Source organism: Oncorhynchus kisutch, unplaced genomic scaffold (assembly GCF_002021735.2).
Source record: "Oncorhynchus kisutch isolate 150728-3 unplaced genomic scaffold, Okis_V2 Okis09a-Okis19a_hom, whole genome shotgun sequence".
Classification (NCBI taxonomy): domain Eukaryota; kingdom Metazoa; phylum Chordata; class Actinopteri; order Salmoniformes; family Salmonidae; genus Oncorhynchus; species Oncorhynchus kisutch.
Window position 1 is genome coordinate 1,464,889 of NW_022261985.1, and position 17,360 is coordinate 1,482,248.

Here is a 17,360-nt window from a genome sequence, read left to right on the forward strand (position 1 = left end):
AACACCTTTATTTAACCAGGTAGGCCAGTTGAGAACACCTTTATTTAACCAGGTAGGCCAGTTGAGAACACCTTTATTTAACCAGGTAGGCCAGTTGAGAACACCTTTATTTAACCAGGTAGGCCAGTTGAGAACACCTTTATTTAACCAGGTGGGCCAGTTGAGAACACCTTTATTTAACCAGGTGGGCCAGTTGAGAACACCTTTATTTAACCAGGTGGGCCAGTTGAGAACAAGTTCTTATTTACAACTGCGACCTGGCCAAGATAAAGCAAAGCAGTGCGACAAAAACACAGAGTTACACATAAACAAATGTACTGTCAATAACACAAAAGAAAAATTGAAAAATCTATGTACAGTGTGTGCAAATGTAGAAGAGTAGGGAGGTAGGCAATAAATAGGCCCTAGAGGCGAAAATAATTACAAATTAGCATTAATACTGGAGTGATAGATGTACAGATGATGATGTGCAAGTGGAGATACTGGGGTGCAAAGAGCAAGAGGGTAAGTAATAATATGGGGATGAGGTAGTCGGGTGTGCAATTTACAGATTGGCTGTGTACAGCTACAGTGATCGGTAAGCTGCTCAGACAGCTGATGCTTAAAGTTTGCGAGGGAGATAAGACTCCAGCTTCAGAGATTTTTGCAATTTGTTCCAGTCATTAGCAGTAGAGAACTGGAAGGAAAGGCAGCTAAAGGAAGTGTTGGCTTTGGGGATGAACAGTGAAATATACAGTATATCACAAAAGTGAGTACACCCCTCACATTTTTGTAAATATTTGAGTATATCTTTTCATGTGACAACACTGAAGAAATGACACTTTGCTACAATGTAAAGTAGTGAGTGTGCAGCTTCTATAACAGTGTAAATTTGCTGTCCCCTCAAAATAACACACAGCCATTAATGTCTAAACCGCTAGCAACAAAAGTGAGTACACCCGTAAGTGAAAATGTCAAAATTGGGCCCAATTAGCCATTTTCCCTCCCCGGTGTCATGTGACTCGTTAGTGTTACAAGGTCTTTGGTGTGAATGGGGAGCAGGTGTGTTAAATGTGGTGTCATCGCTCTCACACTCCCTCATACTGACTGGTCACTGGCACCTCATGGCAAAGAACTCTCTGAGGATCTGAAAAAAAAATGTTGCTCTATATAAAGATGGCCTGGGCTATAAGAAGATTGCCAAGACCCTGAAACTGAGCTGCAGCACGGTGGCCAAGACCATACAACGGTTTAACTGGACAGGTTCCACTCAGAACAGGCCTCGCCATGGTCGACCAAAGAAGTTGAGTGCACGTGCTCAGCGTCATATCCTGAGGTTGTCTTTGGGAAATAGACGTATGAGTGCTGCCAGCATTGCTGCAGAGGTTGAAGGGGTGGGGGGTCAGCCTGTCAGTGCTCAGACCATACGCCGTACACTGCATCAAATTGGTCTGCATGGCTGTCGTCCCAGAAGGAAGCCTCTTCTAAAGATGATGCACAAGAAAGCCCGCAAACAGTTTGCTGAAGACAAGCAGACTAAGGACATGGATTACTGGAACCATGTCCTGTGGTCTGATGAGACCAAGAAACTTATTTGGTTCAGATGGTGTCAAGCGTGTGTGGCGGCAACCAGGTGAGGAGTACAAAGACAAGTGTGTCTTGCCTACAGTCAAGCATGGTGGTGGGAGTGTCATGGTCTGGGGCTGCATGAGTGCTGCCGGCACTGGGGAGCTACAGTTCATTGAGGGAACCATGAATGCCAACATGTACTGTGACATATATACTTTCACTGCTATGCGGATGACACACAGCTGTACATTTCAATGAAACATGGTGAAGCCCCAAAATTGCCCTCGCTAGAAGCATGTGTTTCAGACATAAGGAAGTGGATGCCTGCAAACGTTCTACTTTTAAACTCGGACAAAACAGAGATGCTTGTTCTAGGTCCCAAGAAACAAAGAGCTCTTCTGTTGAATCTGACAATTAATCTTAATGGTTGTACAGTCGTCTCAAATAAAACTGTGAAGGACCTCGGCGTTACTCTGGACCCTGATCTCTCTTTTGAAGATCATATCAAGACCATTTCGAGGACAGCTTTTTTCCATCTACGTAACATTGCAAAATCAGAAACTTTTCTGTTCCAAAAATGATGCAGAAAAAATAATCCATGCTTTTGTCACTTCTAGGTTAGACTACTGCAATGCTCTACTTTCCGGCTACCCAGATAAAGCACAAAATAAACTTCAGTTAGTGCTAAATACGGCTGCTAGAATCCTGACTAGAACCAAAAAATTTGATCATATTACTCCAGTGCTAGCCTCCCTACACTGGCTTCCTGTCAAAGCAAGGGCTGATTTCAAGGTTTTACTGCTAACCTACAAAGCATTACATGGGCTTGCTCCTACCTATCTCTCTGATTTGGTCCTGCCGTACATACCTACACTACGGTCACAAGACGCAGGCCTCCTAATTGTCCCTAGAATTTCTAAGCAAACAGCTGGAGGCAGGGCTTTCTCCTATAGAGCTCCATTTTTATGGAACGGTCTGCCTACCCATGTCAGAGACGCAAACTCGGTCTCAACCTTTAAGTCTTTACTGAAGACTCATCTCTTCAGTGGGTCATATGATTGAGTGTAGTCTGGCCCAGGAGTGGGAAGGTGAACGGAAAGGCTCTGGAGCAATGAACCGCCCTTGCTGTCTCTGCCTGGCCGGTTCCCCTCTTTCCACTGGGATTCTCTGCCTCTAACCCTATTACAGGGGCTGAGTCACTGGCTTACTGGGGCTCTCTCATACCATCCCTGGGAGGGGTGCGTCACCTGAGTGGGTTGAGTCACTAATGTGATCGTCTTGTCTGGGTTGGCGCCCCCCCCTTGGGTTGTGCCGTGGCGGAAATCTTTGTGGGCTATACTCAGCCTTGTCTCAGGATGGTAAGTTGGTGGTTGAAGATATCCCTCTAGTGGTGTGGGGGCTGTGCTTTGGCAAAGTGGGTGGGGTTATATCCTTCCTGTTTGGCCCTGTCCGGGGGTGTCCTCGGATGGGGCCACAGTGTCTCCTGACCCCTCCTGTCTCAGCCTCCAGTATTTATGCTGCAGTAGTTTATGTGTCAGTGCTAGGGTCAGTTTGTTATATCTGGAGTACTTCTCCTGTCCTATTCGGTGTCCTGTGTGAATTTAAGTGTGCTCTCTCTAATTCTCTCTTTCTTTCTCTCTCTCGGAGGACCTGAGCCCTAGGACCATGCCCCAGGATTACATTTGAACATCTTGGCCATGTTCTGTTATAATCTCCACCCGGCACAGCCAGAAGAGGACTGGCCACCCCACATAGCCTGGTTCCTCTCTAGGTTTCTTCCTAGGTTTTTCCTAGCCACCGTGCTTCTACACCTGCATTGCTTGCTGTTTGGAGTTTTAGGCTGGGTTTCTGTACAGCACTTTGAGATATCAGCTGATGTACAAAGGGCTATATAAATCAATTTGATTTGATTTGAAGCAGAGCATGATCCCCTCCCTTCGGAGACTGGGCGGCAGGGCATTAATCCAACATGATAACGACCCAAAACACACCTCCAAGACGACCACTGCCTTGCTAAAGAAGCTGAGGGTAAAGGTGATGGACTGGCCAAGCGTGTCTCCAGACCTAAACCCTATTGAGCATCTGTGGGGCATCCTCAAATGGAAGGTGGAGTGCAAGGTCTCTAACATCCACCAGCTCCGTGATGTCGTCATGGAGGAGTGGAAGAGGACTCCAGTGGCAACCTGTGAAGCTCTGGTGAACTCCATGCCCAAGAGGGTTAAGGCAGTGCTGGAAAATGATGGTGGCCACACAAAATATTGACACTTTGGGCACAATTTGGACATTTTCACTTAGGGGTGTACTCACTTTTGTTGCCAGCGGTTTAGACATTAATGTCTGTGTGTTGAGTTATTTTGAGGGGACAGCAAATTTACACTGTTATACAAGCTGTACACTCACTACTTTACATTGTAGCAAAGTGTAATTTCTTCAGTGTTGTCGCATGAAAAGATATACTCAAATATTGACAAAAATGTGAGGGGTGTACTCACTTTTGTGATATATTGTACCTGCTGGAGCGTGTGCTATGGTAGGGTGTTGCTATGGTGACCAGTGAGCTGAGATAAGGCGGGGCTTTACCTAGCAGAGACTTATAGATGACCTGGAGCCAGTGGGTTTGGCGACGGATATGTAGTGAAGGCCAGCCAACGAGAGCATGCAGGTCGCAGTGGTGGGTAGTATATGGGGCTTTGGTGATAAAATGGATGGCACTGTGATAGACTGCATCCAGTTTGCTGAGTAGAGTGTTGGGGGCTATTTTGTAAATGTGTCAAGTGTCTAGTGTCTAAGCAGGTAAGGCGGAGTCAGGAGCAGGACACAGAGATGAGTAATACTCGTAACTTTACTCAAAAACACAACAAAATATTCCAAGAAGGAAAAATATACCAGCTCACAAAATACAAGACAACTTCCAACGAACAAACACGCACAAAAACAAGGAGGGAACCAGACGGTTAAATAGGGAACATATAATTATGGGATGGAAACCAGGTGTGTACAATGAAGACAAAACAAATGGAAAATGAAAAGTGGATCGGTGGCGACTAGAAAACCGGTGACGTCGACCGCCGAACACTGCCGCACAAGGAGAGGGACCAACTTCGGCGGAAGTCATGACAAAATGACATCGCCGAAGACAAGGATCGGTAGGATAGTCAGTTTTACGAGGGTATGTTTGGCGGCATGAGTGAAGGAGGCTTTGTTGCGAAATAAGAAGCCGATTCTAGATTTAATTTTGGATTGGAGATGCTTAATGTGAGTCTGGAAGGAGAGTTTACAGTGTAACCAGACACCTTTTAATTCAAGTCAATGTTCTGTGATGGTTAGATGGGTAATTGTATTTCTATGACTTGAAGTCCCAAAACCCCTTTGAAAATATCAACTCTGGTTTAAGTTTTTTTTATTTCAACAATGATTAAATAGTTGATTTATTAATATATGTTGTATTGTAAGGAAATTAAGCCAAGGTATTTTAAAGTGCCCAAAGCACTTTAAACTGTCCCTTCATAAAGTAAATAATTTGTTGTCTTTATCCATTGCTCTAATGACCAGACAATCTGGATTGTCTCAGAAAGCCCTGCTTGGAACAGTTAATAAGCTTCATTGCCTGTTGCGAAATGGGTTTTGTTCATTTCTGCACATTAAGACCATTCCCAAAGTCTTTAAATGGATTTAACCGCTGTTAAAGTGAGCTCAACTGAGCAAACATGCAGAATGTTAGCACAGAGCATAATTCAAATTCATTGGCTGTCATACTTAGATAAACAATAGCGACTACAAACATTGTTTAGCTTGCTAGTAATGGGAGAACAAATCATGTTACGGAAAGACGCTCAGAGAATGGATGGCATCCCCCACTGCAATAAATCATGCTCTTATTTGATTTACCCACCCAACTTTTAACTATTCCTAATGACTTTCTCATAGTCCCAAAACACCTGTGTGTGTGTGTGTGTGTGTGTGTGTGTGTGTGTGTGTGTGTGTGTGTGTGTGTGTGTGTGTGTGTGTGTGTGTGTGTGTGTGTGTGTGTGGTGTGTGTGTGAGGGAAGGCGGGCGGGCGGGAGGGCAAGCATGTGTGTGTGGGCATGCTTAATTTTGACTCTTGGGGGGGGGGGGGGCACTCAACCTCATCAAATTTGAAGTGTGGATCTCTTTTTTCCATGGCAGCTAGCGACATCATCACCCATAGCGTGAAACAGTTAGGGCCTGCAGTGGAAAGAGAAGGGTTGTGTCCCAAATGGCACCCTATTCCATACATAGTGCACTACTTTTGACTAGATTCTTATGGGCCCTGGACAAAAGTAGTGCACTATATAGGGAATAGGGTGCTATTTTGGATGTTACCAATCAAAATTGCTCTGCTCTCCGTGTTAGAGGGACATCTGCTCGAGGGCCGGGCACAATGCTACAGGCCTCCAATCGGAGAGGCCCGAAATGAGAGCCTCTAAAGCTGAGCTGTGTGTGTATGAGAGAGGGGGAGAGAGAACTGGAAACTGGCACACATAAAAATAGGATACGAGTTTTCCCACAGCTCCGCAAGATTTGGAAGGCCTGCGAGGAAACTTGTTTGCTTGCCTCATGTGGCTCATGAGAGGCCTACATATTACTTTTGAAAATATATCAGCTGTATAACTCCTGTGGTGAAATGCTTCTGGTTTGAACTTCAAGTCAACAGCGGTCATTGACACCCAGTCCCAGAGACGGATGAGAGGGACGCTGAAAATGGAGGACTGGAGATATTTATGTTGTGTTAATTTCCTTCCCCTCTCTCTGTTCTGTTCCTCCCTAACACTGGTTTGTGATTCAGAGCTACCGATTGAACATTACCAGATTTAGATCCAAATTACACAACGTTTAAACAACTTCTTTCTCCTGTTTAGAAATCCAGAGCGGTAAATTGAAGAAGTGCAGCAATGTTTTTTGTGTTCAAAAATTGGACCCATTATGTGAAGAGTAGCTAATATATGGCTATGGATCCCGGTCAAATAATATGTACATTCTATACACAGTTGAAGGCCTGCATGCATTGCGTTGATGTAATAATCATAGAGCCAGTCTGGCAGAGATTATGCAGCATTATGTATGCTCAGACCAATATGGGTCTGATAATGGGTGCAGAGAATACACAGATCAATGGTAGGTAGCCAGACATCACACGCAGACACACACACTCCGACACACACACATCCACACAATGACAAGCGCACACACTTGCACACACACACACACTTGTGCACCTACACACTCACACACACACACAGAAGTGCATGTACTGTACACACACACATTCAAGGGCGACCTTGTCCACCGAGGCTCACACACACAGCTCTCTTGCACCTCTCATGGCATCTCCTGTGTGCCTCTGGAAATGTGACATCAACCCGTTTACAACCTGATATCACACCCTCATTCCAGGAACAACCCCACTATCTGAAGTTAACAACTATTAATGGATTGAATCAGAGGTAATGTAGAGCTTCATTGTTAAACTCAGATTAATGACACTTAAGCCTGGGGAGCCAGGGTGGGAAAATGTAATATGCTGAAGTTTAGTGCAAGATGTTATGTATTCTGTACTTTGAAATGTTAGCCTTATGTTTAATATGAGTAAGTCCTGCAGTGTTGGAAGAGAACAAGGTGCCACTATTTCAGAACAGCTTTTGGTGTACAATGCAATGCATGCTTTGTGTGTGGTTGGTAGGCTATTCAGATAGTCAGTACTTGTGATTCAGACTTGAATTGTGCTATATATACATATATATATTTTTTTTACTGCAATATAATAGACAGATGATTCTATAGCCCATTTCAAACGACTGTATCTTTACCCTTATGTTCTGAAGAATCAAACACTAAAGCATTGAATACATAGAAAAATCGCGACGTCATGGAAAGAATGACGTCAGGTTTGATGAGCCGCCGGGAAGTTGGGCGGAGCTACACAACCGACAGGGCCAGGGAGATGCACACACAAATAAACAGATGTCAGTGCTCATTTAATGCTGGTTAAATCATACGATGTAAGAACAGATTTTTGCACGCATCAGATTCTTATAAAGTAAGACCGGGCAAAGAGTGGGTGCAAGAGGATCTCCATCCGTGAACGGAATTGATGACGTAACCGTTTCCACGGGCGACTGATATGTTGGTTAAGCCAATGGGGATCTACATTGGAGTTATTGCCCATCCCACTGACGTGAATCACATGTCCCTTGCGATGTTGTGACAGTGTAGTGGGCGGGATTTTTACTACAGATCGGGAAAGAGGGGCAGTCTGTAGTGAGATACTGAGGAGAGGGAAAGAGAGGAAGGTCTCAGAGGTAATATTCGGAAAACGGAGTAAGTACTTAGTTTGATTTTTTTTTTTGCACACAAATATATATTTCCATAAGTAACAACATGGACACAAGCCAAGCTTTGATTCTGGTAAGCAATAGCGAACCGGTTTGGTTTTATCTCCTTACTACAGTTTTAGCTTAACGGTAAACGTTAGCTAGCTCAGTGCAGCTGCTCGTGAGTTCATGTCTAGCTTGCAAGCTAGCTTCTATTTGGGTAAGAAGATGGAACAACTGACATTGAGCTTCTTGTTCTTTACACCACAATTTGCTTCGGACATTAACCTACCTAACGTTTTCCAGAACAGGATCTTATTGACAAGTTAATGGAATGTATTGTAACGTGCGAAAATACAACTCGCGGGGTGACTTTGTGTTTGAAAAGTTGTGTAGCTAAATAACGTTAGCGGTGTAACGTTATTTTGAAATGGGTTCGACACTATCTTTGGAGGAGCTCGTGGACAGGAGGTGGAGGTTGACGCCTAACCTCTACTGTACTAAGGAGTGAAGAAGAAGCAGAAGTCGTGGTGAAAACGACTTGAAATAACCAAGTGCCTGAAATAGCTTGTTGAATTATTTGCGTGAGTAGCTAGCTACGTGAACGTTATTTGAGTCCAGCCATGCTGGTCGACTCGGACTCCAATTTAATTAATTCAGAATCTTAATTGCTGGGTTCTTTTTATTCCGCCTGAACTTGTTATTAACGTGACGTTGGTTGGCTAATAGTTGACTTGACACATGCAGTGTGCTCATAATGAGTCAACCTGTAACAGTTAGGTTAGCGTCACTTTGGTTAGCTTTCTTGCCGCAAGAGGTCTACGTCCGTTGCTTTGTGGTACTGTTACATTTTATACATAAGTTACAATTTCTCAATTTAAAATGAACCTTATTTGCCTTACATTTTTCTTGGTTACATTGGCAATTTTGCCGGTTAGCTACCTAACGTTAAGCCTTGACGACGATGGATACTCCACTTGAAATTATTCCATGGTGTTATTCCACTGCACTCGTCGGTTCTAACGCCAGTTGGTTAGCCAGTGGTTGACTTGTGACATAGCTAGCTAGGTAACAGTCCTGACTGACAGCTAACGTTATCCAGTTAAATGAAGGATATCCTGTAGCTACTAGCTAGGTGAAGCGTTAGTGCACCAGCTGCTAACATTGGCCAACCTACCTTTAACGTTACATGTTTTGCAACGGTAGCTACGCCGCAACACATCGTTAAGTTAGCTACTAGCACTTCTGTCTGAACTCCGTCTTTGAAACCTGTCATACATATCAGCTTGATGATATGCACTCTGGATGCCAGCTGAGATGCCGAAATTTCAACTTAGTACAGCTAACGTTAACAAGTTACATTACCGCCGGTATATCTATTTAGTTGTAGCAGTGTGCATAGCGGATCCATCTAACTAGCTACGACAGATCCATTATCCTGTCACGCTTTCTTTTCGCTCAGTGTGCCACCATTAGCTACCAACCTCGAGCGTGATTATTTGTTCACGTTATGACAAGGCAACGTAAGCAATCATTTGACCTTGACTACAGATAGTCCAAAGGCAATTTTCTACATCTTTTTCTATTGCAGAGCTTATGTACTGGTCCCAGTGTGATAGGCGACGAGCTATCACGTTTTGATGTCTAACAGAAGGGATCAGTCCTTATCCTATTAAATGGCACCCGGCGTGCTGCACTTTGCCAGCAATGCATTCTAGTCTCTGCTGAATGCTGAGCTTCGAATGAACGCTGCTGGTTGACCATCTGGATTACGGTCACTTATCGTTTTGGAATCTGTGTCATCAAATTGCAAACATTGGGGATTCCATTGATCTGTGCAACGCTTGTATTGAAGTCTAGTAATGCGCATTAATATGCATCCACAATACACATGCTATAATATTTGAAGAATTTACAATGCTGTAGTCATGTAAGAGAGGTATGGTGATCATTGGACAAGTTGTATAAAATAACGTTTTTAACCCATATCAGTGTAGGATATGATTTTAAGATTTTTTTGGGTGTCAGGGTGTTCTGATATGTGAAATATCAGTGTTATCAAATTTTATTTGTCACATACACATGGTTAGCATATGTTAATGTGAGTGTAGCGAAAGGCTTGTGCTTCTAGTTCCGACAATGCAGTAATAACCAACGAGTAATCTAACCTAACAATTTCACAACAGCTACTTTATACACCCAAGTGTAAAGGGATGAAGAATATGTACATAAATATATATGAATGAGTGATGGTACAGAACGGCATATGCAAGATGTAGTAGATGGTATCGAGTGCAGTATATACATATGAGATGAGTAATGTAGGGTATGTAAACATTATATTAAGTGGCATTGTTTTAAAGTAGCTAGTGATACATTTTTTACATGTGGCAGCAGCCACTCAATGTTAGTGGTGGCTGTTTAACAGTCTGATGGCCTTGAGATAGAAGCTGTTTTTCAGTCTCTCAGTCCATGCTGTTCTCTGCTGACTGCTGTCAATTTGATCAACATTCCGTTGCATTCTGAATACATTCGTGGCATTCAATAGCAGTGTGATTTCTATCTTCTAGACATTTGCCTTTTATAGATCCACACGTTTTGGCCATAAAAAACAACAACCTTTGACTGTGTCTGAGGCTGTAGTTTTAACCAAAACTGTATATCACTCAGGAATGAACCATAAGCAGTGCAGCAGAGTAAAACTGAGCATACAGTAATAAAAACCTTCTCACTTGCATGGTATTGGTCAGCGGTGGTCCCTGTTCAATCATTAAAACAGGTGTATGTTCTGTGAATTGCATAGGATTTCTATGCCAATGATTCATGAGGAGTTTCACGATCTGCTGACTAATTATTAGTCTGATACTAGTACTGAATAGGATTTTAAGTCTGTCTCTGGTGTCTCTGGTCTTATGTTGTTTTGGAAAGTAGGCCTTTGAGTGGTTGTGGTTCAGGCAGAGGTTTTAACCTAATTAAATCGGTAGGCCGATACTACCTGAGTACAATAGCTATAGGATTTGTCTTCTCGTCAGAACACATTTCTTGGTAAATTAGGATTATCGAGCAGCAGTAGACTTTGTAGTTAATATTGATGGCATTTAGAATAGACAGGTGTCAAAGTATAACATGTGTAATATGCCTGTTTTATTAGCGAATAGGTACTATTAGGATTAGGTAGGTACTATGATGTAACATAATTATCCTGTTAAACAAAATTTCGGACAACGTGCTGTCTATTCCAGGTAATGATTTGGCCCTGTCGACACTGCATCCCAGACTCATCGTGGACATGAACCCTGGCAGGGCTGCCTGATCCGTGCTCACTCAACTGGCTACCTGCTAAACTGTATTTCCCACTCATGTTGAACATTGTCTATAATTGTCAGGAAATCTAACATTCTGCATCAAATAAAAAAAAAAAATGGCTACTATAATCCTCCTTTCGTCTTTTGTAAGACCTACTATAGAAACTTACTAACGGAGACTCCTAATGCAAAAGGCACAATTGGTTATGTTAAAGGCAATGGAGCTGTTGTCACATTAATCTGAGGTGACATTCAACCCCATGTAGGCTATCATGGACAGCTCAATATAGTCTGCTGTACTATTAAGTAGGCCTACATTGTATAATGCTGCTTTTTACTCACGCTGGTGCGACGCGTATCTCCTATATTATTGTAAGGGCAAGGATATTCCACACTGCGGTTTAAAGGCAAGTCCAGTCTGACTCATGCTGGCTCAATTAGGCTCAAGTCTAAACACACACAAGCTCATATTTCCTTCTCTATCAGCATTCTCAGGTGTTCTTTTTTTAATCAAATTGGCATAGAGCGATATTAAAGATAAAGAGTTTTCTTAATTTAGGGTTTTACTATTTTTTACATTGTAGAATAATAGTTTTGATGTCTTCACTATGAAATAACACATGGAATCATGTAGTAACCAACAGCAACCAGCACTCCATCACTCTCCTTGGTCAAATAGCCCTTACACAGCCTGTGTGTTGGGTCATTGTCCTGTTAAAAAAAAAATATTGTCCCACTAAGTGCAAACCAGATGGAATGGCGTATCGCTGCAGAATGCTGTGGTAGCCATGCTGGTTTTGTGTGCTTTGAATTAGGTATGACGATATATATTGTGTTATGATAGAAAAACGTCTATTGTTTCATATTATCAATTGGACACGTGTGGAAGGAAATTTGCAACACAAACGAGTGAACGTGGCACAGAGACCGTACCTAAAAGAGGGGCTACTTTGGTCGCATTGTCATGGTTTGGGTATGAAAGGTTTTACACGAACCAGAACCCCCCCCCTGCAAAATATGCCGCAGGCAACCTACATAAAAATCATGTGAAACAGTATGGAGAGAGTCTACGGATGAGACTCCAAAAAGTACAGTCTAGTGCTCAAAACAAACCCCTGACTCACATGGCAAGAGGCTTTTGCCCATGGCACAGCATAGGTATCAAATGCAAATACATTTTATTTGTTGAGTATAATTCAAAATGTAATAAAAAATAGTCCTTTACATGTGGTCATTTTATATACACGATTTATTCATTGAATTTACAGAAAATGTGCTATATCGTGATATCATTATCAGGATATGAAATGACCTATATCTGGATATTAGATTTTGGCCATATTGAATTCTAAATAAATCACTGACCGTGTTACCAGCAAAGGGCCATCACACCACCACCTCTATACTTCACAGTGGGAACCACACGTGCAGAGATCATCCGTTCACCTACTCTGCGTCTCACAAAGACATTTACAATTTCCGTCAGTCTAATGTCCATTGCTCGTGTTTGGCCCAAGTTTTTTTTAGTAGTGGTTTCTGGCAGCAATCCGACCAGTGCCTTAGACCGCTCACGAGTGGTGAAGCGGTCTAAGGCATTCAGTACAAGAGGCATCACTACAGTCCCTGGTTCGAATCCAGGCTGTATCACATCCGGCTGTGATTGGGAGTTCCACAGTGTTGGACTAGTAACCGGAAGGTTGCAAGTTCAAACCTCCGAGCTGACAAGGTACAAATCTGTCATTCTGCCCCTGAACAGGCAGTTAACCCACTAGGCCGTCATTGAAAATAAGAATTTGTTCTTAACTGACTTGCCTAGTTAAATAAAGGTAAAAAAAATTAATATTTAAAAAATGACGGCCTACACCGGCCAAACCCAGACGACGCTGGGCAAATTGTGGGCCGCCATTTTTTTTTTTTTAACCTTTATTTAACTAGGCAAGTCAGTTAAGAACAAAATCTTATTTTCAATGACGGCCTAGGAACAGTGGGTTAACTGCCTGTTCAGGGGCAGAATGACAGATTTGTACCTTGTCAGCTCGGGGGTTTGAACTTGCAACCTTCCGGTTACTAGTCCAACACTCTAACCACTAGGCTACCCTGCCCCCGTCATTGTAAATAAGAATTTGTTCTTAACTCATATGCCTAGTTAAATAAAGGTTACATTTAACAAATAAATAATATAATAATATAATTCACACAGTCTCCTCTGAAAAGTTGATGTTGAAGTTTTTCTTGAACTCTTGAAACACTTATTTGGGCTGCAACTCTATTGAACTTATCCTCTGACAGAGGTAATTCTGGGTCTTCTTTTCCTGTGGCCGTCCTCACTAGAGCCTGTTTCATCATAGCGCTTGATGGTTTTTGCGACTGTACTTTCAAAGTTCTTGAAATGTTCTGTATTGACTGACCTTCATGTCATAAAGTAATGATGGACTGTCGTTCCCTTTGCATATTTGAGCTGTTCTTGACATATGGACATGGTCTTTTACGAAATAGGGCTATCTTCTGATTGGCTCAAATGCATTAAGAAGGAAAGAAATTCCACAAATGAACTTTTAACAAGGCACACCTGTTAATTGAAATGCATTCCAGGTGACTACCTCATGAAGCTGGTTGAAAGGTAGCAAGAGTATAAAAACTGTCAAGGCGAAGGGTGGCTACTTTGAAGAATCTTAAATATAAAATATTTTAATTTGTTTAATACTTTTTTGGATACTACTTGATTCCATATGTGTTCATAGTTTTGATATCTTCACTATTATTCTACAATGTAAAAAATAAAACCCTGAAATGAGTAGGTGTGTCCAAACTTGACTGGTACTGTATGTCTTTGTGTCATAGTTAGTAGGCCTGTGTCAGTCTGCATATAGGAAACGATCCTGTTGGATAGCCTAGAGAGACACATGCATACAATCTTATTTTGTTTGAAATTAGCCTGGTAAATGCATTTTTAATCTGTAGACTACAATCTCAATTGACTCCCCCAGCATATTTGTTTAAACCCAATCAAGGAGCACAACATTTGACCTAAATAGGAGGAAACCCCATGACGAATCAGAAATAGTGGAGGCAGCTGGTCACACAATGGTAGTAAATGTCAGGGCAGCATGACCTTAGTGTAGGGCTGGGCGATATGGCAAAATATCATTAGTTTTTTCCCCTCGCATTTTTTACAGTATTTAATGTTTTAGAATTATACAAGTTCTGAATTTGCTTTGAGTAGTGCGTGACCCTATGGTGGAAACAAACTTTCTAAGATATTTCAATAGCTCTTTCTCCATTCTGATTATTTTATACAGTTCAATTCAACTAAAATATGTTTGTTGCATTTCTTGCACCCATTTGAGATCATTTCTACACTGCCATGTAGGGCTGCACGACATGGGCAAAACATTTATGCCTTATTTTTAACCATATGTTGCGATTTCACTTGCTATTTAGAGTAAAACATATTTATATAATTCTATAGTTAGAATAAATAGTGGGCACTTTGATTACAGTGTTTAGTATGACAATGCCAGGTAGGAGTTATTTAAATAGGGTTGGAACCAAGTGTTTCCTAGGGGACCCTGTATTCTTTGGCTACATTGAATGATTTCTCTTAGCTACTTCACGTAGCTAACATATTCATGCTTCACGTATACCTCTTTGATTTAGAAGATACTGTTGCACAAGCAACATGAGGATTTAGGTCTACACCATCACTTGTATTATCAGGCTGTAAAGCTTGTTACGTTTGCTTTGACCCAGTACATTTATTAGCTAGCCAGCTAATATGATTTAGGCCCAACTTGCTAAGAAAAGACAAACTAGCCGTTTGCAAATGTAAGACACACAAAGTAATTCTAGGTTGCTAGTGTCTTTGGTCAAGCAACAACAAATGCGCCTCTTGAGTGACGGGGTGGTGCTATGTCTGTGTGGAAAGTGCTGCCAGAGAGAGATGACTCAAGTAGCGGAGTAAACTATCAAAATGGACATTACACACGGCATATCACATTTAACAAATCAAACATTCAAATCCCGTTTATAGAACGTAAAGTAAAAACCCAATCTGGTCCATGCATCAATACCAGGATATCGTAAATATATGTTATACCCCCTACCTCAGGCTGTGGAGCTGCCCAGCAGAGTCAGTTAAAAAAAGGAGCGCAAAGGCTCTCAACTTCAAAGATGGCTTGCTCTTGAAAATGAAGGACATACAAGTTAAATTAAACCATAGCCTCAATAAATCTACCTCTATCCCCTTTAAAAACCCTGAAGAGGCTCAATTTATTCCATTTGCTTGTACAGAAGGGAAAGTGGAGACGCAAAAGACGATTTTTAAATGTCCCCCAAGAGACCATCACAAATCTCGATTAAATGAGCAGAAGAGCACTGGGAAGAGGAAGTGTGTTGTAGAGTTGATGCCGGGCGGGGACACCTCTGCATGGTGTCGTGAATTGGCAGGCTGGTTATGTAGAACAGAGACTGGGCACTTCTCTACTCTGTGGTGTGAAGTGGCCCGCTGATAGCACTGAGCCATGCTGCATGACATGAGTAAGGCTGGGTGCCTGCCTCTGCTTTGTACCCTCCACATTTACACGCCCTGACCCACTTCAGCAGGGGCCAGAGTGGGGAATGGGGACAGGGAGGGGTAGTCTGTAGGATGCTAAAAATACCCCCATCTGCACCAGCAAGACCATAGCAGAGGGATCCCTGGAATGGCTGTCCTTGACTCACAACGAGTAAGTTGGCATGTAGAGGGGTTTAAAGTGCCAACCATGACCAAGAGGGTTTCCTTAGTTTGGGGAGAATTGCTTGAAAGTCCATCAACAGATAACATTTGCACCGTTTGGCCATAGAGGTCTGACACATCTCATTTTCTGCTCCCTGGAAAGGAATAACTGCTGAGCTTTTTTATGACAAACATCTTTGTATACGGTTCTAAGTGAAACCTCAATAGATTTCTTTGGTCTTCTCTTACTTAGTAAGGGTTTTGCTGTTGTTGTACACAAAGAGTTAACCTCGCTCCTATCATTGTTCAACCATACCATGCCAGCTGTTAGCTCGGTGATCCAATCACAATGATTTTCCACTGTTGTGACATGTGATCTGTTCCGCAACCTGAAACTGTCACCGCTCAGCAAATGTTGGCACTTCCTTCATCTTGGTGGTGCAGACGCTCGCAGGGGGACAGGCTCAGAGCATGAGATGTGAGGACAAGGGAAATGGAGTCTGGCTGCCTCCATTACTTTGGGGTTGAACATGTGTGTTCGCTGGGTGCTGAGGGCAACTCAAATATGCCAACCATTTTTAGAGGACCATTTAGGGGGGGGGGACACATTGAGAGAGTCACACACCGCAATAGGCAAGTTAACATGGTAAGTAATCTGGTTCACTTGAATTTGTGGAAAGATGCCGTTCCTGTCAGGCAGAATGCAAGTTGCCAGAGTTTCAATAAGGAACTGCAACCCTTGTCTAAATGGGCCACACTAAAATTAGAACACATTCTACTTAGGCAATGGTAAAAAGTTTCACTTTGTGTTTTCGCACATCTCACAACTATAAAAAAACACTACCACATGAAATATTTTGATGGAAACCTCTGTGTACGTTTCAACCTCACCCCAAACTTGTGGCCAGCAAAAGGGGTATTTCCCTCTCAAATGAGATTTTATGTCACCTCAGAATTGCAACCAGCCCTGGAATTATGTTGTGTAAATAATAATAAATCCTGTCCTTTTTCCATGGCAGATGGCTCCAAATAGAATTGACACGTGACCAAATAGTTTCTCAAAAACAAGTCTGAAAATAGTGGGTTCGTTGGGTTGCTCTCATTTGTCCAGTTACTGAAATTAAATTTTTCACTTGTGTGAATGTACCACATTCGTGCCCTCATTAAAGCACTATTTTCTGGGCATCTTAGAATATGCAGGGATTTTGGCCTAATGCAGATGCAGTTATGAGTATTATGTTCCCGATCTGACTTGAAAAAGGGAAGCGTGCTCACTACTTTTTCTCTCATTCATTTCATTGTTACACCCAGACACTAATGTAGACAGTGAATAAAACCGACTTCCCAGCTGGTGACCTCTTTGAGAGAGGGAGTAGGAAGTGCTTCCCCCGCCTGTCCTACAGTGGTAAATTCCTCTAGAGCAGTGATTCTAAAATCTCTCCTTTGGGACCCCCAGCCGTT

General features: G+C 42.4%; 1 protein-coding gene across 6 annotated transcripts in view; it reads left to right on the forward strand.

Annotated features, from left to right (window-relative positions):
- The first annotated feature begins 7,770 nt into the window (after window positions 1–7,770).
- The window catches only part of atp2b1a (ATPase plasma membrane Ca2+ transporting 1a), a 53,570-nt gene continuing 43,980 nt past the window's right edge, over window positions 7,771–17,360 (forward strand). For 5 of the 6 annotated variants that reach the window (XM_031815342.1, XM_031815337.1, XM_031815340.1 and 2 more), the window contains exon 1: window positions 7,771–7,887. The gene's annotated coding sequence lies outside the window, so the exon portion shown is untranslated. Of the gene's footprint in view, window positions 7,975–17,360 lie in introns of all 6 variants that reach the window. The other variant, XM_031815338.1, reaches the window with a different exon arrangement.